The sequence below is a fragment of the Ursus arctos genome, unplaced genomic scaffold (assembly GCF_023065955.2).
Source record: "Ursus arctos isolate Adak ecotype North America unplaced genomic scaffold, UrsArc2.0 scaffold_17, whole genome shotgun sequence".
NCBI classification, from domain to species: domain Eukaryota; kingdom Metazoa; phylum Chordata; class Mammalia; order Carnivora; family Ursidae; genus Ursus; species Ursus arctos.
In genome coordinates this window covers 31,236,665-31,262,711 of record NW_026622841.1, presented here as the reverse complement: position 1 = coordinate 31,262,711, position 26,047 = coordinate 31,236,665, and the positions used below count along the sequence as shown (strand labels likewise).

At 35.9% G+C, this 26,047-nt stretch overlaps 1 long non-coding RNA gene across 1 annotated transcript in view; it reads right to left on the bottom strand.

The window, feature by feature from the left end:
- The window catches only part of LOC130543929 (uncharacterized), a 449,349-nt gene extending 424,467 nt beyond the window's left edge, over nt 1-24,882 (bottom strand). The window contains exon 1 of the long non-coding RNA XR_008959703.1: nt 24,534-24,882. This is a non-coding gene — a long non-coding RNA (uncharacterized LOC130543929). The remainder of the gene's footprint in view (nt 1-24,533) is intronic.
- Nucleotides 24,883-26,047: the final 1,165 nt, after the last annotated feature.

Here is a 26,047-nt window from a genome sequence, read left to right as displayed (position 1 = left end):
TATTCAAGTATTGTAAGTATACGGAAAACTCTGAAAATTATTTCTTGCCTCAGACTTAAATATCCAAATGTCTACCTGTCACCATTATGTGAATATTTCAAGAAAATTTAACATGCCAACACCCATCCGAGAACTTTTGCTACTCCTTCCCTATCTCAGAAAATGCCATTATTCTTCAAAAGGCAAAGAACTCAGAGTCATTACTGGAAATTTTGTCTCCTACCACTACTGATGTCCATCCATACCAAATTCTATAAGATCTATTCCTAAATACATCTCAAATCAGTCATTTTGTCTTTTTTTTTTTTTTCAAATCCCAATCATCTGTCATCTAGACCACTATAACAGGATAAGTGGTTTTGGGGTATTCGGTCTTGGTAGCTCCAATCTATTCTCCATTATTGCACTTATTTACTTATGCATTTAAAGTCCTATTGCTCTCTTGTTTATATAGTGGAGAATTGAGACCTTTTAGAGGGTAAAACCAATGTCCATCTAGTCTACAAAAAAAAAAAAAAAAAAAGTATGGTTTCACTTCGCCCTGGCCCTCCACCTTATTGTTTGCCTTTACCTAAAAATTTCTAGAGTCACTCTTGTCCTCTTAAAATTTCTTCTAACACACAAGACTATTTTCTTCTTTCTACCCCTGTACACCAAAAGCCCTGCACCTATTATAGATGCACACCAATTAGTTACTACCTTGAATTTATCAAATGCTTAATCCCCTTCTACAGCATTTCTAATTCAAATCCTGGACTTCTATGAGAGAACTTGGACTATACAGCATCAGCTTACAAATATTATCCTTTCTGAACCTTGCAAGAAACACAGGAGAGACTAATAGCTTTAAAAAAGAACAAACTATACTATAGAAAATGTTGAACTTGTAGTCAACCATGGTATATTAAATCCATGCACTTTATTTCTAGAAAGAGATAAAGTGTCTGAGACACAAGTATGAGGTAAGAGACTATCAAGTGGCACCTGTGTTAGAGCTCAAACTCCATTTGGAACAAGCCTGTAAACCCAAGAGGAGCTGAAGTGGCACATAACCTTTCACAACTTCTTCACTATAATATAGTAGTAGTAGTATCTAGGTTTTTGGAATAGTATAAATGCTAAATAGCATATAAAGTGGCATGCTAATGAAGCATATTCTTAACATATTTAATATTTTCCACATTGAACTCATCAATAAAAGTACTTCTAAAACTTGTGTAAGGGCCTAGATTTAAAAAAAAAAAAAAATGGCCAGGTTTTGATGACTGAAGCTGGGTGAGAAGTATATAGTATATTGGGCTCTCTACTTTGGTATAGAAGTTTGAAGTTTTCCGTAAAAATACTTGTTAATATTTATAAAACTTAAAAAGTAAAAACAAATAACTCCAATTTCCAAAGTCACCCAACTATACTCCTGGTCTTATCATAGCATCAATGCCTAGCTCATCCCCTTCCTTGTGGTCAGAACATAGTTAACTCTTTAACTTCCTAACTATCACTTTCAAGAATTCTAGATTGTTTATTTCTCCTTTTCTGAACCTGCCCGTCTCCTTCACTTAGTGTTGAGATGAAATGCAATTCTTCCCCACTAGGTTGCTAACAAATTGCATATAAGGCCTACCTTCATTTTGTCTTACCCAACAACTAGTGCAAGATGTGAAAGATCTATAAATTTTCATTGAAAGACTAGGACTCACAGAACTTATGATATTAACCAGTTGTATTTGTTTATCTTAAAAGCAGGGAACAGATATAGCCAACACACTTAACTTTGTTAAATTTGCCCATTTACTAGATTAAATTAAACTAAGATTCTAATCCAGCTTCCTCGATGTATAATCAAGCATTCTTACTACTAAACTTACTACACTTATTGATCATAACACAGGAAAATGAAGTGACCATTGTTAGCTACACTTTTCTCAATAATTAGGAAATTTTTCATTGAGATTGACAAAGCTGTCAAAATGAAGTCCCATATTTTTTCATTAAAAGGATGGTTTTTCAGACACATACCTTTCTTCCAATGTTTTCCAGTTTTCATAAATCATTCTTTTCCCCCTTTATTTTTATTGAAATTGAACATATTTCCTATAAACTAAATTCAATATAGAATGTTTGATTCTAAATAACCTGAATATCTTAAGTCCATAAACCAGTCTGCTTTCTTGAGTCATTTTTTGAAGTTTCAAATGATCTTATCTTTAGAATAATGAAGAGATCTGCTTCTTCATTCAATATAAATATAAACTGAAACCTAAAAAATGGATTTAATCCTTTCCTTCTTAAAAGCTATTCCACCAGGTGGTACAGTGTGTGAACTGTTTTACTCCTTTATGATTTCCACATTCCCTATTTCTAAAATAATTACTTGTGACCCCTTGCCCTTTATTTTTATTTTTTTTAAAATTCTAGGCCAAAATACAGTTAGTCAGGAAGAAAAAAATCATACAAATAGAGTTTTCACCTTAAAAATCTAATTTGCAAAGGCAGTACTTGAGAATAATTTTATAAATTGTCAGAGAAAAATTAAGTCTGTAACTTAACATTTAGTTTCTCTAAAATAGATGATTCAGTATGCCAGTGAAAATGGTATATATTTTTATTTATTAGTGTATCTTCCCCCAAGATTGGTATATAGTAATTCAATAAATACTTCAGTGAACATGCAGATGCATAAGTTATTAATATGCCCTTACCATAATCTTGAGACTAAAAACAGGTAATTCAGACTGAAACTTCACTTAGGGCTCTGTTGGCCCACATAAAACATAGTAACTGAATAGTAATTAAATAATTTCCATATATTCATTTTATTCAAGCATTTAAAACCACAATTAATAATCTCAGTCATTCACCATTAATTTTCCATGTTTGTAGTCCATGAACAATTTCTTAGATTCGTTAATCAAATAGACTCCAGGATGGCTACAAATCTCAAATGGCCATTCAACACAGTCAAGACAATCCTAATAAATCTCCCAAGAACACACATTTGCTCACATTACAAAGTGATTATTTCATACTAGTTCCTTTCTCTTCAGACCCTTGATCTTCCCTCCTCCTCTAGCTCATTTGCTGACCTCATCTCACATTTCATTCAGAATATAGATAGTAGTTGAGAACTAACTAATTTTCTCACTAGAAAATATGTCCCATATTTGAATCTAGATCCTCATAATCTGCCCTTCTGTAATGGAAGATTTACCTCTCTTCGATCTAAGGACAACTCGTTCTGTGTACTCTCCATCCCATCCCCTCTCCCACCTGTTCCAGAATGCTTCTCTAAAATCAGCATTTGGGGGCGCCTGGGTGGCGCAGTCCTTAAGCGTCTGCCTTCGGCTCAGGGCGTGATCCTGGCGTTCTGGAATCGAGTCCCACATCGGGCTTCTCGGCTGGGAGCCTGCTTCTTCCTCTCCCACTCCCCCTGCTCTGTTCCCTCTCTCGCTGGCTGTCTCTCTCCGTCAAATAAATAAATAAAATCTTAAAAATAAAATAAAATAAAATCAGCATTTGTCTCATTCTATCAGATGATTATTATCAGTGTACAAATATTCCTTAAACCTCATTATATATATATAATATATATATATATATATAATATATATATATATATAAAATCTTGCTTACTCTACCCTCTGATTACAACCCCATTTATCACCCAACCACTTTAGTGTTAAAACTGTTCATAAGGGTGGTTTATTCTCAGTGTCTAATTTCTCACCTTTACTTCCCTCAATTCTATCTAATCGGGGTTTAATCTCTACAGCTCCCTGAAAAAGCTTTTAATTTGGCAAATCCAAAAGTTAATTTTCCAGCCAGTTGGTATCATCTGACAGAGCTGAACTCCATTTCTTTCCTGAAATACATTCTTCTCCAGATTTTAGGTCACTGCCCATTCAATTTATTCACCTCTTCACTTGTATTTCTTTTGCTGGATCCCCTCTTTCGTTTGAATCCAAATATACTCTCTATCCTTAATATGTTTTTCGTCCTCTTTTTTGTCCTACCCTCTCCATTTCTCCCAATACATTTATATTAAAGAATAAAACAAGTACTGGAAAAATTCAGAAAAACAAGTATATACACATGAATGATTATGAAATCACCCCCCCAGGCCAAGAAATGGAACACTACTAGACCCCAGAAGCCACTCTAATAACCTCTCCAAAATCATCTCTTTTGTATGACTTCTAACTTCAGTATTTTCCCTATTTAAAAAATACATTTTTAAAGATTTTATTTATTTGAGAGAGAGAGAGCACAAGCAAGGGGAGGGTTGGGGGGGGGAAGAAGGGAGGAAAAGAGGGACAAGACAATTCCAGGCTCAATCCCAGGACCCCAAGATCATAACCTGAGACAAAATCAGACACTTAATCGACTAAGCCTCCCAGCTGCCCCTAAAAAATACATTTTTAAATTATATAATCATTAATAAATATATAATTTTGTATCTGGCTTCTTTTGGTCAATAGGATGTTCGTGAGAGCCATCTGGTTTGGTGTGTGCGTGTGTGTATACAGTTGTAGTTTGTTTATTTTCACTGCTCTGTATATTTATTTTTATTACTAACAACATTTATTTACCCATCCTACTGCTGATAAACTATAAGCAATCTGAGTGTCTACGGATATTATAAATATGGGCTATAAGCATTCTTGTACTTGCCTATTTGCATACAGATGTGTAGAAGTGCTGGGTCATTAGATAATGCCAAACAGAATTCTAATTGTAAAATGTACTAGTTTTCCTCTCCACCAGCAACCTAGGAGAGTTCTAATCACATCCCAACACATTCTTCCTATCACCGGTAGTGGTAATTTTAGCCTTTCTGATGGATGCAGAGTGGTGTTTCATTGTAGCTTTAATTTGCAGTAAGAAGGTTGTACAATTTTCACATGTTTGCCATTTGGATATTTCTTTTGTGAAGTACCTGTTAGAAAGTTTTGCCTCTTTATTCCTGTCCTTAGGTCATAAAGATATATGCCTGTATTAACCTCCAGAACTATATTGCCTTGCCTTTGACATTTAGGATTTTGATCTGAAATTGATTGTTTGTATTGCCACACAAACTTGATAGGAATCAAGTTTCAATTGTTTTTCATTATGGATGTCTACTGGTACCAACCACTATACATTGACAAGCTGTATTTCCCCACTATTTTGCAATGGCAATTTTGATGTAAATCAAGTACCTATATATATGCACAGGTCAGTTTCTAGACTTGCAATTTTGTTCTGTTGGTTTGCTTGTGTAGCTTTGTTCCAATAAGACACTATCTTTTAGTTACTGTAACTTTTGTAATAAGACTTGTTAACTGATAGTCAACTCAGCTACTTCATCTTCAATTTAGCTTTGCTATCCTTGGCTTTTTGCATTTCTGTGTAAGTTTTATGATCATTATCAATTGCTAACACAGGTGCTGAGATTTTGTTTGGTACTGCATTAAATATACAGATCCGTATTGACTTTAAAATGTTGGTCTTCCAGCCCATGAACAGGAAACATTCTATTTATTTAGAACCTTTAATTTTTTCTGAATAAAGTATAATTTCCTTCTAGAAGTCTTCACATATTTAACTTTTCTGTGTATTTTAATGCCATTGTAAATATTTTTTAAGATTTTATTTAAGAGAGAGAGAGAGAGAGCATGCACGTGTGAGAGAGCATGAGTGGGAGGCAGGGAGAGGGAGAAGCAGACTCCCTACTGAGTGGGGAGCCCTACACAGGGCTTGATCGTGACTTGAGCCGAAGGCAGACACTTAACCTACTGAGCCACTCAGGCGTCCCACTGAAATATTTTTAAATTTCTCTATTTGTTGTTGATATATAGAAAGGCAGTTTATTTTTAGATATTCAAACTATGCATTCATTTTCTTTAACGATTGTAACAAATTATACAAACTGAGTGGTTCAAAAGACCACCTATTCATTATCTCACAGTTTAGTCACAAGTCTGGGCACAACAGGGCTTAGTTGGATCTCTTTCTAGAGACTGGGAAGATAAATTTATCTCCCAAACTCATTCAAGTGGTTGACAGAATTCTATAGAGCTACATACAGATTGACATCCCCCACTTCCTTATTGGCTTTTATCCAGGGATTATTCTCCGCTTCCACAGGACACCCACACTCCTTGCTCATGGGCCCATTCTTTAATCCTGAAAGCTAACAATGGCAGGTCAAGGTCTTCTCATGCTTCAAATGTTTATGACCTCCCCGTTGTTCTGCCTCATCTCTGTCTTCCTCTCTGTTGCATCTCTGATTTACTTTCCCACCTTCCTATTCTTCCTTTAAAGGCTCATGTGATTACATTGGGCCCAACCAGATAATACAGGATAACCACTCTATTTTCAGGTTAACTGATTAATAACCTTAAGGCCATCTACAAAATTCCTTTAAAATAGAACCCTGAATAGTCAGGAGATAAGAATCTTAGAAGTGCATCATTAAAATTTTGCCTACACCTTTTATCTGACTACCTTGCTGAACTTGCATTAATTAGAAGTATTTAATATATCACAATTATATAGATTATAATAATTAGAATTATTCTAATTATCTGTATAATTTTTAGATGGGTTATAAATATATCATCTAAAAATCTGGAAATTTTATTCATTTCAAGTTATATTTATTTTCTTTTCTTCAATATCAGTAGTTAGGATCACATGCAAAACATTGAATTGAGTACTTTCTAGTTTCAGATGTTTTTAATATCTCATCATGAGACAGTGTACTGTATGATTATTAAATTTTTTTTTTAAGTTAGAGTAAAGGAGATCCCTTCTATTCCTAATTTGCTAAGAATCTTACCACTAAATGATGTTGAATTTTATCAAATGCAATTTCTAAATATTTTGAGGTCTACGAATCTTCCCCTTTATCTGTTAATGTGAACTACATACAGTAATTTTGCTGTTGAATTTCAAATCAATCTTGTATTCTAAAAGCTAACTCAACTTAGATATATTGGTTTAAACCTTATATACAGTGTGGATTCATGATGTTAAAATCTAAGAATTTTTAAGATGTTTGAGTCAAATTCCCAACAATTGGTTTTTTAAAAGAATTGTCAAAGATTTTGGAATCTAGGTTGTTAGAAACAACTAAGTTAGTGATCATTTTCTTTTTCAATTGTCTAGAATAGTTTGTGTAGAAATGGTTATTTCTTCTGTATGCGTTCAGCAGAATTTACTGGTGAAGCCATCTAAATGTGGCGTTTTCTTCGTAAGAGTTTTAATTATACATGTTATGTTTTCAATAGTTATACAAACCCCCATGTCTTCCCCCTCACCAAGGAAATTTCATCTAAATTTTCAAATACATTCTTGTTCATAACATCCTATTACCTTTCTAATATCTGAAGGATCTGCAATCAGGTCTTTTTTTTTTTTTTTTTTTTTTAATCTGTGTGCTACTGGTAATCTGTTCTGTTGTCATTTTCCTTTTCTTGATCAGACATACTAAGGGATTTTTCATTTTATTGTTTTGAAAGATCAAAATTTTACTGATTTTGTCTATTATATTTATAATTATTAATATTGCTATATACTAAGTTTTAATTTGACTCATAACCCATTAAAGTGAGCGAGGATGTGAATTGTGAACCTAAAAATTTTGAGGATCTGCTAAAATACAAGAGTTAATATGAACCAGAGTCTTATAATACTCAAAATGTTGAGCATACTGTGTAGTTACTGGTCATACCAAGAATCAGGACAATCTCAACTCCAAAAGGAAAACAACAGTCAGACAATAACATTCAGATGACACTAATAGACAAGAATATTTAAACAGCTTTCATAAAAATACTCTAACAAGTAATGATAAAGATGCTTGTGGAAAAAATAGGAAGTCTCTGGAAAATAATAGAACACAAAAAGTACTAAATGAAAATTCTAGAACTAAAATACACAAATGCAAAAAAAAATCTTATTGGACGGCTAAATTATAGAATATAGACAACAGATTAAAGGAATCTATAAAATCAAATATAGATCAATAGAGATTATCCAGTTTGAACAACAGAAAGAATACTTTTTAAATAAGTCTCAGATTTTTTGCTGCAATTGAAAAAGTATCTAACATTCATATCATCAGAGTCCCAGAAAGGAAAGAAAAAAATATAGTACTGAAAAAGTATTTGAACTAATGACTAAAGCTTTCCAAATTTGGTGAAATACATAACTATACAAATTTAAGAAGCTGAATGAACACTAGACAAGATAAATTTAAAGAAATCCATGTTTAGACAGAGTAGACTCAAACTTCTGAAAACCAGAGACAAGAAAAAAATCTTGAAATCCTCCAGAGAGAAATGACATTATCTATAAGGCAAGGTTTCTCAAACTCAGTACTACGGACATATTGGGCCATATTATTTTTGTGGGGGACTGTTAATGCATATTTTGAGATGTTTGTAAGCATACTTGGCCTCTATTCATTAGATCACTAGATGCCAGTGGCACATACCCCTCAGTTGTGACAATTGAAATGGTTGCAAACATTGTCAGATATACCCTTAAGGGCAAAACTGTTCCCAGCTGAAAACCACTGCATTTGATTTAAAATTCACCATCTTACTATTTGATTTCCTTGTATCCTGCCTGGATGATGCTTTTCCCTAGTACATTATTACTGGAAGCAGAAGTTGTCCCTCTCCTTGACTCTATTCTTAGATTATTTTCATTCAGATTTATGCTTTTGAAGAATATATCATTGATTCTAATGTTCACCTTGAGTATTTTTTCTTCAACTTCAAATTGTTATTCTCCAAGTCCACTTGGATGTCAAACAATTCTCACAGTTTAATATGTCCAAAATAAAACCCATAAACTGACATTCTACCACCACATGATCTAAACATGCTCTCTAAATATGGTTCTTCTTCATTCTATCCTTCTTTGTAAATTAGACTATCTTCCAACAAGTAGCTCATATCCAGGACCTGAGAGTAAAAAAGAATTCTTCTTTTCACTCAGGAACTCAGGAAATAAATGCACCTTGCAAAGCCTGTATCTTTAATCCATCTCTTCTAACTACTGACTCTACCAAAGCTTAGCTCCAGATCCTGTCTTCTATTGCTGGACTCCTGTTTTCTGTTTGTTCTTTTCTGATAGCCATCAATTACACCATACAACAGCAAATGTGCCCCTCAAAATGTAAATCAGATCTCAACATTTCCAGATGCAAATTGTGCAAATACAATAAAAACAAAATATATTTGCCCTACAAAGCCTTCTGTCATCTCATTCATAATTTGTGATTTCTTCCTCAACATTTCTCATACCTAAAGTGCTATTTTGGTAGAATTTTTGCATAGCTGACTCTTAATCTTTCAGTTATCAGGTCTCTCTTCAACACTAGAGAGTTCTCAACAACCCTACTAAAGTCATTCCCATTCCCCATTGTTCTATTGCTTATTTTCCTAATTTTTTATGTCCATTACCACTGTGTGATATGTATTATTTTTAATGAAACACCCAATAAATATGGAAGCACTATCAGTCAGAGGCTTTTGTGTACCTTCTTTCAATGTCTCAGCACTAATTGGTAGACTCAGGTGTTTGTATTTCTAGTTCTTTTTTTGAACTCCCCCCACCCCGACCCTCAAACACATATACTACCACTACCATCGAGCTTCAACTTAGGCATGGCCATCTGACTAAAATTGAATTGCCTCTTTAAGGAAAAAAAAAAGCCATTTAAGAGATTATGTTGCCCTCTGCCATCTTTCCTTTCCCTGCCACAGAAACCAAAGTCCTTCCAGACTGGACAGTCTCAGTGTTATTTCCTGAATGAGGGCCACTTGAACAAAAAACACTTGTGACCTAGAATGGGCATGAAGCTTGGGGAAATATGCGGTGTTTTAAGGCAGTATGGTTTTCTGGCTAGTTGTTCTGTAGCACAAACTAGCCTGCCCTGACTTAAATTATATAACATTTAACAAATACTATAGAATGAATCAATTCAACTTCACTATCATACCTACAAGACTACAGCATAGCTCAGTCAAGAATCAACTGTAATGCACCAGATAACTGGCATTTTTATGGAATATGGAAGCAGTGGTCTCTAAAATATTTGATATGCTGAACATCCATCGTCATAGCTTAGGTCTCTTTACTTAGGTCTCTTTACTACCACTGTGCTAAACATTCCTAGACAGAAAATAATCAAGGCCAATGACCAGCAAAGCTCTGTGTATCTATCTTAGGAAATAAAGTTTTTTTTTTTATTTTTCTTTTTACCCTTATTGCAGGTTTTTGATGTTCGAAATAAATATGGATTCCCATTCTCTCCTCCTCCCCCTCTCTTTTTCATCTTTCTCGTTCTTCTAGGTAATGGAGAGCTATCGGAAGTTTAAAGAAGACTGGTCATGCAATTAAAAACAAACAAACTTCAGCATATTTATCTGTTGTCCAACCTTCCATAAGCAACTTATGTTTACAATATCCCTCAAAGGAGATTTTAATTCCTTTTTAAATTATTTTAAATTTTTCTTGAAATACCTAAAATGCATATGCTTCAAATCTCAAACACTACATTTCTTTTCTACTAGTCTTCTCTTCCTTAAACAAGAAAATGTAGTAATTCAAAATTACATCTTTCCAAATCTAAAAGCACATTCTTATTCACTATTCAATGCAGTCTTTTTTATTTTGCTGCTGTGAATTTCCTTGTTCTATTCTCTCCTCCGGAATGGCCTTCCCCTGTGTCTCCACATTCCAATGGCCATCCATTTTACAAGAAACACTTCATGTTTCCTACTTTATGGTGGATCCCATGGTAATTCTAGTTCCCACTGATCTTTTCCCGTGAGATGCAGTAGCACTCAAAATTCACAGACTACTCTCTGCGCTTTGGCAGATTTATGTTCTGTCTGGTAATGGTCTGTAATTGCTTCATATATGCTAACCTTGCCTCCACAACTAGTTTTTGAAGATTAATGAGACAGGAGCTTGACTTTTCCTTTCTGTGTAATTCCCATAGCAGTAAGACAAATACGAGACACACAGTAGGCATTCAAAGAAAATGTGTTCATTCGAATTAAACCAATTTGAGCTTAACAAGATTTAAATGAAATTGTCTATCTTGTGAAAAGTGGCAACTTATACCTAAGCAAACATTAAAGGAGCTCAGGCTTTCTTGCCTAAGTTTTATGTCCAATTTGTTCCAGTTCCAAACCCCTTGACAAAAACAAAATCTTTTAATCTGTTTTCAAAATATTCCTTCTTTCCTCCCATCTTGCCACTGCAACTCTGTGATATACTACCCTTGCCTATTACCCCTTTATAGCTGTTTTGTTAAAGTTCATACCGCAAAGACCTGTAAAAGAAATTTATGGCTCTAGGGATTTCAGCAAATTCTAAATAACCATAACAGGAACATGAAGCATTAATTAAAGACACTAGAGTCTAAGTTATAACAGGAATCCTGACATTTAAGACCCCGGTACCATGTAAATTTAAAACACTATGACAAACAGAGAGTAATTTGACGGTCAGGAGGTTATAATGGATACCTTAATACCTTTATCAAGAAAAAGTGCCTGTCCTTGCTCTAACCCCTATCAGGGGCTTCAGGGGCTTCCTTCATAAAACATGGTGATGCCTACTAAATATTTTTGCCATAACTCATATATAAGCCAGTCTTTTCTTTAAGTATACCAGAGATTAAACAGTAACCCCCAATATTCACACACCAATTTTCAAAGAAAACAATCTAATATTTAACATATTTGCTGCAAATTGACCATTTTTTTTAGTTTACTGCAGGGCTGTATTTAAAACCAGGGCACCAAAGAACATGCTGTGATACATAAGAGCAAGTTTTCTCCAGGGAATAGGAAGATACTTGTCTAAAGGCAGGAGCCAATATTCCTGACTCACTCATTCAAATCAAGCAATGGAATATGCTTTGCCTAACTTGTAATAAAAATAAACAGTAGCAGCTCAACTTGCTTTAGGTGTTTAGTACCTAATACCCTTCTTAAAATGTTATGCATATTTGTTGATATGTATATGTTGATATGTATACGTTGACATATTACGCATATTTGTTGAATGTATGTCCACACAAGGAACACAAATTGATCCTCAAAGCACAAATATGCGGCAAATGTGTCCCATCCTCACCTGCACCTTCAGTAATTCCTCCCTAGAAGGGTAAACGTTTCCTCTCTGTGAAATTCTTTGGCATATATTTGTGATAAGCCATTTTGTCTTATATTGCTAGATTTTGTGTATATGGTCTTATTCAAGTAAATTACAAGTACTATAATTTATATCTTCTACAACACTTGGCACTGGCTAAATATATTAGACTTTTAATAAATATCTCTTGGTTGATTAATCAATTTATCACACCTGCTAATTGCAAAGTGACATCATTTGTCATTAACAGACACATAAATGAATTACTAAAAATCATGTAAATTTGAATATAATCAGATTAAGCCCAAAATTAGCATTGGAGAAGCCAACCACCCTCTCCTTCAGGCCCTCCTCACACTTTATATCTACTTATTCCTCACTTACAATTCAGCTACTTGCTTGCCTTCTTTCTCTTTTCAGCTTTGTGCTGTTATTTAATATCTCACCAGTTGTGTAATTTCAGCTCCCAAATTGAATAAGACGTTCCCTCCAGTGGAACCCTCACCTTGACAAATAGCCAAATAGTAATTATTATTCCTTTCAGGGGTTGAGCTATGGAATCATGCCTGCAATATCCCAAGCTTGAGTGCCTAGAAATTTATGCTATACTTCCCTGTGTCGGAGTTTCCATCGGAGATCGTATTTCAAGCCCTCTCATTTTTTTTCCCAATGTGATTAAGATAATTCCTTTATGAAGTTGGAGGCTCAGAGAGACGTTCAGAAAGAAAGTTGATGTTTCATATTTTTGCAAACTTGCTCTCCCCATTTCCTTTCCTATCATTTTAGCTACAATGAGAGGGAGGATTAATTTTGCAATGGTCTCTAATTTTTTTCTAAATGTGTGACCTCCATATTAATAGGAGCCAGAGGACTCATTCATCATATCTGGTCACTGTGAAACTGACATTTACAGGGTGGAATGTTTCTCGCTCAGGATAAATGGGTATCATTTGTAAAACATGCCGCACCCAATCGTAGGCTCCCATGGCTCTCAAACTACATTTTTAAGCAACAATATATACCATTCCCCAAACTGAAAGGTCTTTTCAAATATTTACTGCCTACCTATGGAATTTTTATTCTGCTGGCTGCTGCCATCAATAATCCTGGGAGCTCCAAGCTAAGTGTTGTGTGTGACCTCCAAGGAAAGTCTTAGTGCTGCAGAATGGGGGAGGTGGGTTCTGCATCCTGCTATTCTTCCTTCTGTCACTTTCTAGGGCCTATTGCAGAGAAAATAAGGATTGCAGAAGGCTTAGTTTTAGGTTTAGGATGAAAGGCCTCAACCTTTGCATTTGCAAGTAAGCTCAATGTTTTTAAGCACTTTCCACCCAAAGTGGGATATTCCTGCCTACTTTCTCCATGAAGACTTCGGACTACCCCAGCACACTATAATCTTATAAATAGCCTTTTACTTCTATTTTTTTTAAAACCCAGTCTTGAGTTCAGGCTCCCATTACTTGGACACCTTGATGATCTTAGTTCAGGCTCCTAATTCCATCATGAGGACCAGAACAACCCCTCCCCTAAAATAGCCGTGATTTGGGGGAACTTCTGCTTTCTCAGGATGGGCTCTGTCTCAGGCTTCTACATTCACACACTGTTTTGCCTCCTGGCAGTGAGTGCACAGAACAGCTCTTCAAACGGTTCCCGTAAAAATGTACAATCCCCACAACAAGAATTTGGTGAGCTTAAGTATTTCAAAGTTGCAGATTCTCTTCTCTTTCCCCTCTCACCCTCTTCTCTTCCTCCCATCTCTCCCCTTTCTTCTCCCAACCTTCTAAAAAGCAAAGTATTTTCCTTGCCTCTTACTGAATATTTTCAATCCCTTTCTCAAGATGTGGACACAAGTTCAACTTCCAAGCTTTACAAGAACTCACTTACTCTAATTAGGATTTCATTCCAACAACAACAAAAGTCTGTGTTCCTCTTTAGAGGAATTTATGAGGTGGTAAGACTAAAACTACATTCATCTTATGCTATTCCTAGAGAATCCTTCTTCTTTCAATTAAAGTATAATTGCTCTGTCTTGAACAAACAAATGGTAAGCCTAGGCAGATAGTTTATGGTGACCCATGTCTGTCACTGGTTATAAGCTTACCATGAGGTCAGAATTTAAACATGGCCATCCAGGTACTCCACTTAATAGGAAACAAGATAGATGGATCTCAGCCCTCACAGAATTTACACTATGAATAAAAGGGTCATAATTAAAGAGAAATTCTGTAATAACCTATCTGAAAGGCTAAATGTGGGGATTAAAAAAGTATAGACATGTATTTGGACAGTCTGGCAATCACAAACATTCAATAACTGTTAGCTACACTCTCCCTCCGTAGCTATGCATATTGGATCCTCATAACAATGCAAATAGATGTTGTTACCACCATTTCACAGAATAAGATACTTAAGTATTAGGGGTGATTAATCAACTGGTTAAAGGACAGACAGGAAAAATGGAGAGAAGTTGAAATTACAATATCGTTGTTTCTGAACTTAAAGCATCCTGCATTTTGGTTTTGTGTGTGAACTTCATTATTCATACAATGAATATATACAAATGGAAGTTTTCATGAAACATTAATACAGAAATTGAGGTTTTAAAAAAGTTACCACACTTAACCACCATCCTGAACAAAAGGACTATTCTCTGTACCAAGAAGCCTCCTTAATGCCCCTCCCCATTTGCAAACACTTCCAAACGTTGGAAAGTAGCCATTATAAAACATCGAGTCACTTGCTTTTGTTTATACTTTTATCAAATAATTATACATTTCCAAATAATACAGATTACTTTGGTTTGTTTGCAGATATTATGTAACTAGAATCATAGCCAAAACTCCTATTACCCTTGTCATAAATCAGTGCCAAATGTCTATAATGGATATATCACTCCAGGCTTTTTTTTTTTTTTTAATCTATTTAATTACCTTTGCGCAAATACATACTGTCTCAACTCTTCCAGGTTTATAATAAGATTTACTTTCTGGTGGTGTAAGTCCAACAACCACCTTGTTTCTTCTTCAAGAATGCCTTGGCAGAAGACACAAATAGACATTTTTCCAAAGAACATATACAGATGGCCAACAGACACATGAAAAGATTATCAGTATTACTTATCAGAGAAATGTATATTAAAACTATCACCTTATACCTGTCAGAATGGCTAAAATCAACAACAGGAGAAATAGGTGTTGGTGAGGATATAGAGAAAGGGGAACCCTCTTGTACTGTTGGTAGTGATGCAAAGTGGTACAGCCACTCCAGAAAACAGTAGAGAGTTTCCTCAAAAAGTTAACAATAGAACTACCCTACAATCCAGCAATTACACAACTAGGTATTTACCCAAAGAATACAAAAATAGTAATTCAAAGGGATACATGCACCCCAGTGTTTAAAGGAGCATTATCTACAATAGCTAAATTATGAAAACAGCCCAAGTGTCCATAGCTTGACAAATGGATAAACAAGCTGTGATAGATATACAGATATCTATCTATATCTATCTATATAATATTACTCAGACATGAAAAAGAATGTAATCTTGCCACTTGCAAGGCCATGGCTGGAACTAGAGAGTATTATGCTAAGTGAAATCAGTCAAAGAAAGACAAATACCATATGATTCTCGCATATGTGGAATCCAAGATGTAAAACAAATTAGCAGAGAGAGAGAGAGACCAAGAAACAGACTCTTAACTGTAGAGTAAAAACTGATGGTTTTTACCAGAAGAGAAGTGGATGGGGCATGGGTTAAATAGGGGATGGGAATGAGGAGTACACTTGTGGTGGGGCACCTGGGTGGCTCAGTCAGTTAAGCATCTGACAACTGATCTCAAGTCAGGTCTTGATCTCAGGGTCCTGAGTTCAAGCCCTGCACTGGAAGAGAAAGAGTACACTTGTGATAAGCATGGGGTGATATATGAAGTGTTATGAATTACTATATGGTACATCTGAAACTAGTATTACAGTGTATGTTAACTGGAATTTAAATAAAAACTTAAAAAAAAGAATGCTTGGCTATTCTTCACACTTTGCCTTGTCATATACATTTTAAGTTCATCCTATTAAATGTCATCCCATAACACAGTAAAAGATCTGGGTTTTGTTTGCTGTTTCATACTGTCTATAAATGAAGGATAACGGACATCTGTAAAATACTGAATTTCCTGATCCATACAAATGGAATACTTCTGTTACTCTTAGATCATCTTCATTATTTCTTTTTTTGTTTTTTGGTTTTTGTTTTTCCTCCAGAAGTCCAGCACAGGATTTGTCAGATTTCTAGAAATTAAATGTTTATGCTATTTTATATAGCATTATTTTAAGCTTTGTGTTTGTGCCACTATGTAAGACACAATTTTTGAATAATAAACTTGTTGAATTCTTAATTATAATAGTTTTCTGTAGATTCCTTTGTACTTTCTACATATAGAGATGTACAATTTGCAAATAATGAGTTTTTCCTTTTTACTTCCCTATACATATTAATGTAGCTATATACTTGTACATATTGATGTGTCTTGCTTATAATTTTTATTTTCTGTAACATTATTATTTTGACATCTTATTTTTTCTGGTTAGGATGAGACTGCCCCTTCAGTCTATTCAGTTCTTAGGGCAAAATTCTCAACCAGGAACATGCCTTTGATATACAAACTATTCAATCCAGAGCAATACCTTCTCTCTCTGGCTCACACTGCCCTGGAGGTGATATGGCTCTGCCTTAAACAATCCAGGACCAGTTGCCAAGCTATCAGGGACCACCCTAAGGCTTAGAGCCTGTCAAAAGTATTCAACCTAGCCAATCCAAAAGTGTTTACCCTACCCTGCATGGTCTTTCCCATAGAAACTCCAAATAAAGGTCATGGCCTAGAAACTTTCCTTGTTCCTGCCCTGCTGTCCCCTGACTGAAGCTGGTGGTTTCCCAGGTGACCCTACCTGGAATGTCTTGACTCCTGTTTCTAGGATCTGTGAGTATAATAAATTTTGTTTTCTTGAGTCTCTCCTATGTCCCCTCTTATGACTACACTTGACTATCACATAAAAGAGCACAAAACAGTATGCATATATATTTTGGTTTAAGAACTCAGACTTTCCATACAGTGTTGAAAAGAAATAATGATAGCAACTACTATCTTTATCTAATTCCCACTTTCACAGAGAACGTTTTCTTTCTCCGTTAATTATGGTTTCTATTGGCGGTTAGTTTTTAATAGAATCCTTTATCAGATAGGACCATTTAATTCAGATTAGCTCTCTTCTAATCTTAGTTTGCAATGAATTGCTTAATTTGCTAAAATTATGTTGAATTTATCAATTTTCCTATATCTTTGCATGACCATCTGGTATTTCTCTTCAATTCTATAAATCACAAGTTTTATTGATTTTTAAAATGTAAGCTGACCTTACATTCTTGAGATTTACCCAATTTGATAGTATATAAAATGAGCAAAGGATCATTGTTAGATACAGTTTAACATTTGATTTTTTTCATTTGCATTCATAATATTGGTCTAATTTTCCTTTATCAAGTCCCATAAATTTTTGGTATCAAGTTTTCTAAAATATGTTGTGGAATATACTTCCCCTCCATTCTCTAGAAGAACTAGCATAATAGAATTATTTGTGCCTTAAGTGTTTAATAGAACTTAAAGATACAGCCATCTGAACCCAGAGGCTCTTTTACTTTTTCTTTATGGAATTTTTAATTATAAGTTCTGTTTCTTTAATAATTACAAGACTATTTAGGCATTCTATTTCTGCCTAAGTAAGCTTTGGTAAGTAATTTCTCTGTGCAACATTTTCAAATTAACATCAATTTGTTAATAATTTCTTCTTATAACTGTTTGATACCTGAAGGGTCTATAGTGAGATTTCCTTATCATTCCTTAAATAAGTTAATTAAGATTTTGTCCCTGTTAATCACTTTTTGCCTGAAGTTTATGGATTGTATTAGTTGATTTAAAGAACATTTTTGAGCCCTGTTAAGATTAATATAATATTTTCCATATGCCCTATTTTTATTATTTTCTTCATTTTGTTTGCATTTTGTGGCTCTTGCATAAATTTGAGATGAATGTTTACTTCATTAATTCAGTTTCTGTTTTCTAATATATACACTGAGAACCATAAATTCTTTAAGTTTCTTATGAAGACCTACCAAATGACCTGACAATATCTGGCTTGGGGGGAAAAAAAAAAGACAAATTGGAAATTATCAGCCTTACACAGTTTTGTTATTCAAAAGATACTTAATGTAAAGCTAAACCACGGACTCAGAGGATATTTGCAAATATATATATATCTAAGAACTTGTATTCTGAGTATATGAATTAACTCTTACAATTCAATAAGACAGATTTAAATATGAGCAAAATATTTGAATAAGGACTACTATAAAGATACACAAAAAGCAAATATACATTGAATATACTTATCATTAGCCATTAGGGAAGTACAAATTAAGTATGCAGTGGGGTACATCCTACACCTACCAGAACAGTGAATTAAAAAAAAAGAAGACAAAATATCAAGTGTTTTTAAGGTTGTAGAACAACTAGAATTCCAATGTGTTAGATGTTGGGAGCTCAAAATTATAAGTCACTTTAGGAAACTGCTTGGCAAATTCTCATAAAATTAAGCATATTTATTTTGTAGGATCCAACAGTCCTACTCCCAGGTATTTTTCAAAAGAAACAAAAATATATGTCCAAATAAAACTATATTGTGTTACAATAGACATATCAAAACTGGAAACAACTCAGCGTCCATCAACTGTTGGTTATCACGATGTGGCATAGCTGTTAAATGAAATACAATTTAGCAATTAAAAGGAATGAACTGTTGATACATGGCTGAATCTCTTGAGCACTATACTAACTGAAAGAAGCCAAACACAAAAGATGGAACACTTCCTTCCATTTATGTGAAATTCACAAAAGATGAAACCAATGACTGAGAACTGACCAGTGGTTACCAGAAGCTAAATGGGAGGCAATGAAGGGCTTGGCTACAAAGGAGTACCAGGAGACTGAAAGAGTTCTAGAAAAATTAGGTATCTAATTATAGTGGTCATTATGTAACAGTGTAGAATAAAGCCAATTGTAAAACTAATTTAAATCTTTGCATTTCAGAAATTTGACAAATGTAGGTAAAAAAAGTGAATATATAGGAAAGGATATCAGAGAACTTTTTGTAATTTACAGAAGACTGTTAGTGTTTCATATGTGTTTAATAAAAAGTCAACTAGAAAGTTAGAGCTGATATCTGGTTAAGGCAAATTCCTCTTACATCATTCCTTCCTAAGGTACTTTGATAACACAGGCAAAAAAAGCTTATTATTCAGTAGATCTACTTCGTGCCTTTAATATCTATTCTTCTTGGTTCACGTAGAGTACTAGGATAAAACGGAGGTCTGTGTCTCCCATGATCAAGCCCTTTTAATAATTCTCTAAATAGGAGTTTAAATGAACAAAATTCAGGAACAGAATTTCAATGAACTACACATATGTTCAACCCAATATGCATCAGCTGTGGTAGCTGAACCACATCCAATTGGTTTAGTTGGAATTACATCTCCCAGAAACCCCTTCCCCCAACAGGGCCAGAATAGAGCTGGGCAAAGGAGGAAGTTGCATGAGATTTGGATGGTCGAAGTGAAGCAATAGTCCTTACTGCCTCAAGGTCATTATGGCTGGATTTGGTGAGAGCCAGTTGCAGAGATCATGGCAGAGTCTAGCTATTTAATAGCTATTTTTACCCTTACTTTGTATCTAAATCTTAGTGCTGTTGACCAACAGCAGTCCCAGTCCTATCTCCAAATGCTTGGGTCAGATCCACAGAGGTATTAGCATAGCATCCCGTAAACCTACCCATTAGCTACCTGTCTATCGTCCCTCCAATGACTCTGCTTCTCAGAACAATTGTTTGGTGACTCCTTTGATGGTCTATCTTCCCTCCTGGACCTTCACTTGTCCAGCTTTTCCCACAGTATCTAATTCTTATAAGTCACTTACTCTGTTAAGTCAGAAGAAAATGCAGTGACTTTAAGTACTTAAGAATATTACTGTGTGTGTGCACGCATGAGCGCACACACGCGCACGCACACACACACACACACAAACACACACGGTTGTTTAGGCAACCCAGGTATTTGCCGCTTGCCACATCAACTGGAGGGATAGGTTATCAAATTGCATGAACGAACTCCATGATAATGCATAAATTTGAACTCAGGCAGATACCACCTCAACTCAACTCTCTTTAAATCCTTCCAGGTTTAACCAATTCCTGGGTTGAAGGGGACTGGTTAGTCTAGAAAGGACATTAGCTGTAAGCTCTTAAATCTGCTCCACATGGACTCTCGCCTTCCATTAAACTGACCCAGAATAGCCACTGTGGTAGCAGGGCTCCAAAAGAAATAAATATAAATCTTCTTGAAGCTCAGGATCAAAATCACACATTTATTCTGTTGCATTCCACTGGTTAAAAGCAATTTCAGAAAGCCTGCCTAGATTCAAGAGTGGAAGAATGGACTCTTGCTTAATGGAAGAGGCTTAAAAGATATCGTTTGTTTTTTTTTTTTCTTTCCAAATTACCACTGTAATTTTCATAGTGAATTCTTTTTTGGGTGAGATAGGAAGAACACAGTGAAGAAACAGGGAACCACTCATCTGATAAAAAAAAACTAACATCAATCCTTCCTCTCCCTGGGAGAAAGAAAAGAGTCTACCTCCTTCTCTCTCATAGTGTTATATACCACTCCACCTTCAGCCTTCCATCACCACAAATGCTCTGAAATATCAGATAGGTGTTGAGAATCTATTCGGAGAAATAAAACCAGGGGTCTTCTACATACTTCCTTACCTGTTATTCAACTTGAACTTTAGATCTACTCAGATAAAAAGAAAGCCTGAGTCCATATTATGCCCTTAAGATCTTCCTCCCAGTATGTACAGCTGCAACCCTAAAACAAAGGTATCCAGTCTTGCTGATTATCAAATGCCATCTGGGGTATTTGATAATATACAAGTTCTTGAGCCATAATCCCATATGCACTGAATTAAAAGCTTTGTAAATATGGTCAAGACACCCATATTTTTATTGCCACTGACAATGAAGAAACAAGGTTGCAGACAATTTAAGCTACCTCTCAAAAAACAAAAACGAAACCGAACAACCATCATTAGAAGAGTTGGCAATGAAATCCAAAGATCTGGACTCCTTGTTCAATGCCCATTTCTAATACACTCCATTCATTCAATACACACAAAGAATCAAATTCATTTATTCACATTAGGACATTTTAATGCAATTTCAAATAATTCTGACACCCTATCTTTGATTATACATCATTAATTTGACAGGCTCCTGGAGAATTTCAGAATAGAAAGCAGATTACTTCTAGATAACCTATGTACATTGATTTTGAAATTTTTAATCTTTACTATGGTTCTATATCTAGATTTTCAAGAAATTTACCATCATCTGCAAAGTTTAACGGACCTATATGACATGCTATATTTATCATTTATATGACATCTTTTACATAGAAAAGACAAAATATTATAATTTAAGTTCCTTTGGCCTATTGTCAATACTGTCAGTATCTGACAGAGTATTTCTCTCTTTTTTACTTTTTCCCCTGTCCTTCAAGGATAACTGCCCTTTTATTCATTTTTGCTCTACCCAAGACTAGCAGCTGATTTTGAAGTGTCAGACCATTATTTGTTTTTTGGGGTGTTACCATTTATTGCAAGGAGGATAAAATCAAATGACATTTCCAGAACAATGATAGATGACAATTGTGAGTGGTCTTTAAATGCAGAGGACTAATTTTTAAAAATGTCACAAGTGTGCTATTTCAGACTTTGTCAAAGATAAAGCAGTAAAACTTATGGACGCAAAAACTAATATTTCACCATGTTACTTGTAGATAAAGATGTTATACTTATATTGTTATAGGTTTGTTTAAATACTGCCTTACTTCTAGCTACAATAACTACAGTATAATATTATGGAAGTCCATTGATTTGGGCCCTTCAGAAACAAAATTAGAGGCTTTGAGAGAGAGAGAGACAGAGACAGAGAGAGAGAGAGAGTGTGTGTGTGTGTGTGTGTGTGTGTATGTATCCATATGTAGTCTCAGATTGTGGATAGAAGGACTTTTAAACTTGTATGCTCTGTGTATCACATTTATCTATTCCTGTCTGTATGACCCTGAGAAAGCTACATACTCTGTTTCACTATCCCCATCTCTCAAATAAAGATATCACTGGATGTTAACCCAAAGCTTAAATGGAAAAAGATAGATAAAAATCCTAGAACAGTGGCCTGACACACAGTACGCACTCAAATGTTAGGAATAGTACAATAGCTTTTGTTTTAAAATGATACAATGTCAACACCCGATTGTTCGTAGGAGCAGGAACTTTTATATTATCATTTTGTTATTGTTCATGCTTTCTAACTGATCTTTAAATTCATTTCATGCAGGGCCTGGTTTGCATTTTACCTTGTTTCAGTGAATTCAAAACAAAATTGTGTGTTTTTTGCAGGGTTTATTTTACACACAGAGAATGAGAAAGCATGATTGTGGGGGAAGGGCAGAGGGAGAATCTCAGACTCCACGCTAAGCAGGAGTCTGACACAGGGCTTGATCCCACGATAGTGAGATCACTACCTGAGCCAAATTCAAGAATCTGAACTGACTGTGCCACCCAGGAACCCCAAATTGTGTGCACTCTGTTAACTCTGGGACTGATGGTCAAGAAGCAGCTGAGCAGGAAGCCAGGAAGGAACTGCATGGTTCCAATTGACGATCCTTTTTAGAAAGGTGATTTGTGGTTTAGAGGAACTAAGTGTAAATTACAATCTGGGATTTGCCCTCTAAAGATTCTCTGGCTTTTGGGAGGGTCAAAGGATTGTAGGAATTTAGAACAAATTTATATCAGAGAGTCACTTTCTCCCTCTACCCGACTGAACTCCAAGAGGGAAAAAGAACAGAAAAGCAGAAGAGCAAGGGGAGAATACCCTGTTGCTTTCCATATTGACAGTTACTGGATACCCTATTGACACCCAGTTACCTCTTCATCGAGATTATTCAGTCTGCATGAATCTGGGGGCTTCCCTGAAGATGAAGGCCTTCCCTTAGTTATGTGTGTATAAAAGACATCTTGCTTTCTACAATATTACTTTGTATGAAGGAGTTCTTAAGTAGTAAACCATAAATTCTAAATAACATCAATATACCTGCTAACATTCATAAAGTGGCGACTCATGAAATCCTATGTTTGTGAAAGACCTGCATTCAAATTTCAGCTCTAAAACTTATAACTCTGTGATACTGAACAAATTATTTAATGTATCTGGATGTCCGTATTCCTCACCTAGTCAGCGGGGATAACAACGCTTAAAAGCTGTAGTGTCCTGAAGTAGTTCGAGGATTCTAAGGTTTCTCTCCCGCTCTCCCTCCCCCCACCCCTCTGCTTGAGAGGACTCCCAGAGCCCAAAGATTCTCAAATTAGGTTTTTATTGCACATTCTTTTACTCTCCTGCCCAAGTTTACTACTTTTTGCATAGTACTTACATAAAGTGCTTAATTTACAAATTGGCCTTAGGGGTCATCAATGTTAATAGTATTCAAGATAAAGAGATCACGTGTCTGCAGGGAAGTGGTAGATCCCAATAGCCTTTTTTGCAACTGCCATCACTCCACACCCGTCCTTGGCCTCCCCCACCATAATTATGAAGCTTAAGAAGAAAGGACTTCAGAATAAAGCCAAGGGGGGGGGATATATATATGTATAATATTCCTAGCCAGTTTCTGCCTCAAATGCAAATGAAAGCTCCTCAATTGGACCTTACAAAGTAATCCTTTGATCACAACAAACCACCACCACCGAGAACAACACGAACAGAAACACTAGTACAGACTTTTTTCCGTTTTCCGCTTGTCCCATCTTTGAATCTCTGCCCACTGTCTTAGTCCAGTTACTGGACAAAACCGATTAGTCTAAAGAGAAGTGTACTAAAGGTGTGCAAGACGAAACAGTTTGCTGGAACACCGACAGCAACAACTTGGAAGCTTCCAGGTAGGAGAACAGACATTATTTTACTCAAGTCCCATAAAGAAAAGCCATATAACCCCCTTGGGACCCCAGCCCTTTAATATTTTAATTCAAGTTTCACCTCTAACGTTATCAGAAAATAAAACACAATCCTTAATCCTGACTGATTGTGAGTGGAAGAAAAATAAGCAGAGGACAGGGCTGGGTCAATATAAAGGCGGAAAGCAGATATTTTGGAGCACCTACTGGAGACCAAAGAACATTTTAATCACATTCCAGAAATGATACCTGCAAATCAGGACTTACCATCACAGTCTTAGATGTCCTCTGTTCCAGGTTCCAGTAAGAGTTGAGCACAGAGAACAAGGTCAGGCAGATGAACACCCTCTAATTCCTTGCCAGAGAAAGTGTGGTCTTCAAACCAGTAGCATTGGTATCATGTGGTGTTAAAATGCAGAACCACAGGCTGCTAAGTCACAACTTCCAGAATTCCTCAGGTGAAATCTGCAACCAGTCTCTGTACACTGCAGGCAAGGAGCATCGGAAGAAAGAGGCAGGCCCCTCCAGGTTGGTAGCTGGTGGTTTTAATGAGCACAGGAACTTAACGAAGGAGGCTTGTTCCCCGCAGCCAGCCAGAGGCAAAGACATCGCCAAACTGCCCGCCCCAATCTTGCGAATTTATATAGAGGCCTTAATTGGGCTCAGTGACATGTACCATCGAGATAATCTCCATAACACATTGCTCTCTCAAGGATGCATCTTAAAATTGCTTCAGCTGTAGGAACAGTGGGTGGAAACTATGTTGCAAGGACAAGGGAGGGGTGAGATCCTTCTCATTGCTTGGGCCTGCTCTCGGGTCAACCAGCGGTCATGTCCTCTTGATGACCTCCACCAACACAGGCCCTGAACCTCAGACTCGGTAAATCAGGAACTCAGGGCACACAGGCAGGATTCTGGGTTGTAACATTTTCAGGTGATTGATTTACTCATTAAGTTTTTAAACACACTGTTCTTGACTTAAGAGATGTATATTATAAAGTTTAAACCAGTCACCAGTAAGGACAGCTGTGTGGACCTAACCAGGATTCCTTGCAGAAGCCAAAAATAGGCCTAAAGCCTAGTTTTCTAGGCTTTGAGAAACCAGTGTTTCTCAAAGTGTGGGCCCTGGACCAGCAGAGGCAGTATCACCTGGAAACTTGATAAAAATGCAGATTCCTTGTCCCATTCTAGAAGTGCGAGTCAGAAACTGGCATGGAGGCTAGCAATATGGGATTTAACAAGCCCTGCAGGTGAATCTGGTGAATGCTAAAGTCTGAGAATCACCCACCTCGAACTAAAATGCAATCACTAGACCACTCCTTGGCCTGTAAGAAAATATTTCCCTTTTGATTAACCACACTAGTAGTAAAAACAAAAAAAACAAAAAACAAACAGGTCATGAGGGTCACTAACAATGCCAACTCACAATGCCAATAGAAAAGCCCAAACAGCCCAGGTGAGGTTTGCTCAGGGTTCTCAAGCAGCGGTGGTTCCTCTACTTCCTTATTTTTAGGAAGAACTATCCCCCAAAGGGTCCATATCCAGCAGCACCCAAGGCTTAGCTCATTTAACTCTCCTACCACTGCCTAAACGCTAGACTTCTATTACTGTTTTTGCCATTAAATTGTTCTCCTCAGCTTTCCACAGTATTGTGGTGGAATAAACAATGGGAATTGGGGGGGGAGTTATTGAAAGGCCTTTACTAAGCTATTCGTAGCTACCATTTTAGAAGCTGCTCTACTCCACGTCTATGATTCTGTTGCCCAACCTCATCTCCAGAT